Source organism: Somniosus microcephalus, chromosome 13, assembly GCF_052327205.1.
Source record: "Somniosus microcephalus isolate GS21.2 chromosome 13, FLI_Smic_1.0, whole genome shotgun sequence".
Taxonomy (NCBI): Eukaryota; Metazoa; Chordata; class Chondrichthyes; order Squaliformes; family Somniosidae; genus Somniosus; species Somniosus microcephalus.
In genome coordinates this window covers 30,638,670-30,642,141 of record NC_140999.1, presented here as the reverse complement: position 1 = coordinate 30,642,141, position 3,472 = coordinate 30,638,670, and positions in this window count along the sequence as shown.

Sequence of the window (3,472 nt, the reverse complement as noted above, 5' to 3'; positions counted from 1 at the left end):
CTGAGTACCGTAGGTAATGCTTCAGTTAGTCATATCTCATTATACTAATAAATTTTCATGAATATTTACAAATGCTGGGTCATTTAAAGCAGCATTAACATCTTGAAAAATGCTTGGGAACTTTAGTGGAAGAGCCTGAGAGTCATGTATTCATGATATAAAGATATAATGTAATGAGGTCTATATCATTGTGTTGTGTGCTTATAAACAAACAATAAAAGATTTGTCAAACCACTTTGAGATATTTTTATATTTGCGCTTAGTGCTGCATTTTCTTCCTGGAGAGTGGCATCAATGCACTGCTCTCCCGCTTTCATAATCAGACTGGCAAGCCGATCTCCTTAGGCATGCTGAGCTCTCCTTTATCCAGAGAGAACAACAACAACAACAATTTGTATTTATATAGCGCCTTTAATGTAATAAAACGCCCCAAGGCGCTTTACAGGAGTGTTTAAGACAAAAGTTTGACACCAAGCCACATAAGAAGAAATTAGGGCAGATGGCTAAAAACTTGGTCAAAGAGGTAGGTTTTAATGAGCGTCTTAAAGGAGGAAAGAGAGGTATCGAGGCGGAGAGGTTTAGGCAGGGAATTCCAGAGCTTAGGGCCGAGGCAACAGAAGGCACGGCCACCAATGGTTGAGCGATTATAATCAGGGATGCTCAAGAGGGCAGAATTTGAGGAGCGCAGATATCTCGGGTTGTTGTGGGGTTGGAGGAGATTTCAGAGATAGGGAGGGGAGAGGCCATGGAGGGATTTGAAAACAAGGATGAGAATTTTGAAATCGAGGCGTTGCTTAACCGGGAGCCAATGTAGGTCAGTGAGCACAGGGGTGATGGGTGAACGGGACTTCGTGCGAGTTAGGACATGGACAGCTGAGTTTTGGATGACCTCAAGTTTGCGTAGGATAGAATGTGGGAGGCCAGCCAGGAATGTGTTGGAATGGTCAAGTCTAAAGGTAACAAAAGCCCATGGAAAGCAAACACACAGGATGGACTCCTTAAGTTTACAAATATTTATTTGTGGAGAATCCCCTGCAATTACTAGTACACGCCTGGGGACCCCTGTTCTAACTTCAAACTGGCAGTATTGACTTCAAAGGAACTGAATATTGGTGGGTGGGGGGGCGGGTGTGGGGAGTGGGTGGCGTGTAGCAGGCTACCGCCTCAAAACAGATTTCTATCCCAAAGACCCTAGAGGTAATTTTTAGCCTCACATCCTGGACCATAATTTGGAGGAGCGAATCACTTGCCCATTGTAGAATCCGCCTGATTTTCATTCCACTGAAATCAATGGAATGAAAATCAGATGGGATCTATAAAGGAGGGACAATGATGCTCCACCAGATTACTACTCAGGTAGCTGAATTGAAACTTCTCCTCCCCACCCCCCCCTCATTTAAAAATGGTTAAACAATAAAATAATGTTGAGGAATGATGAGGGTAGTGCAATTGATGTGTATATGGACTTTCAGGATACGTTTGATAATGTGCCACATAATTGACTGCTAGCAAACTTGAAGCCCATGGGATTAAAGGGATAGTCGCAGCATGGATACGAAATTGAGTAAGAGACAGAAAGCAGAGAGTAGTGATGAACGTATGTTATCAAACTGGAGGGAAGTATACAGTAGTGTTCCCCAAAGGTCGGTGGGACCACTGCTCTTTTTGACAGGAGTGTGATGGAATACTCTCCACTTGCCTGGATGAGTGCAGCTCCAACAACACTCAAGAAGCTCGACACCATTCAGGATAAAGCAGCCCGCTTGATTGGCACTCCATCCACCACCTTCAACATACACTCCCTCCACCACTGGCGCACTGTGGCTGCAGTGTGTGCCATCTACAAGATGCACTGCAGCAACTCGCCAAAGCTCCTTCAACAGCGCCTTCCAAACCCGCGACCTCTACCACTTAGAAGGACAAGGGCAGCAGACGCATGGGAACATCACCACCTACAAGTTCCCCTCCAAGCCACACACCATCCTGACTTGGACCTGTATCGCCGTTCCTTCACTGTCGCTGGGCCAAAATCCTGGAACTCCCTTCCTAACAGCATTGTGGGTGTACCTACACCATATGGACTGCAGCGGTTCAAGAAGGCGGCTCACCACCATCCTCTCAAGGGCAATTAGGGATGGGCACTAAATGCAGGCCTAGCCAGCGACGCCCACATCCCATCAATGAATCAAAAATATATATATATAATGGCCCTGAATTTCCGATCGGCGGCTTCCTGTGGGCGGATGCCTCCGATCGGAAAAAACCTACGAACTTAGCTGCTGGTACCGTAGATCCCAAGGCTTGCGATCCTGGGCCTCTCCTCTTCGAAATGCGCAGAGGCCCAGGTATCCCAGGGGCGCATGCGGTTCGCAAATGCCACAGGACACGTGGGCCAGGCAAACCAACGAAAGAAGGGAATCCCCCTTCATACTTTTGACAGGTCCGTATGCACGGAGCTGTCAAAAGTATGAATGGGGATGACATTTAAAAACACACTAAAACATTAAATAATTATTTTTTTAATTACATATTTAAAATTAATTAAAATGACATTTAATTCAATGTTTTAAACAAAAATATAATTTTTTGGAGAAATTTTTTTTAAAGCTTTTACGGGGCTAAAAATAAACTTTCCTTTTTGAAGCGTATTTTAATTTATAAATGAGTTATCAAATTTCATTTTTAATTTTTTTAAACTCTTAAGCTGGTAAAAGCAGGCCTTACAACTGCTTTTACCAGGCGGAAGAATTTGGCAGTCATTCAGTGGGTGGACGTTGTGGAAAAAGCGCAACTCTTCACCCGCAGAGGCACTTTTCCTGGGCATGCGGATGATCTGCCAAGAGAATTCTTGACAGATCGCAAGTGCCGGTTTTCAGCGCATGCGAGAGGTGCAAATGCACCGAATTTCTAGCCCTATATAGAGTAAAAGCAGGGAAGTTATGCTAAATCCCTAGTTAGGTCTCAGCTGGAGTATTTTGTCCAAATCTGGGCAACACACTTTAGGAAGGATGTCAAGGCCTTGGAGAGGGTGCAGAGATGATTTACAAGAATGCAAGGAATGAGAGACTTCAGTTATGTGGAGAGACTAGAGAAGCTGGGATTGTTCTCCTTAGAGCAGAGAATTTTGGGAAGATTTAACAGGTGTTTCAAATTATGAGGGGTTTTGGTTGCGTAAATAAAGAGAAATGGATTCCAGTGGCAGGAGAAACGGTAACCAGAGGACACAGATTTAAGATAATTTGCAAAATAACCAGAGGGGAGATAAGGAAAATTTTTTACACAGAGATTCTTGTGTGCAGGGTGTCAACTCGCTTTTTCAGTTGCTTGGTGATGAATGTGAAGACATGAATTGACGGGGACCAATTGGTGGATGTGCAATGGGTGGATGGTTGGTTACAGGACTACTATGTGTCAGTGGGGGTGGGATGGGGGGGTGGGGGAGATGCCGGGTATGTGATCGTTACTTTGGTCC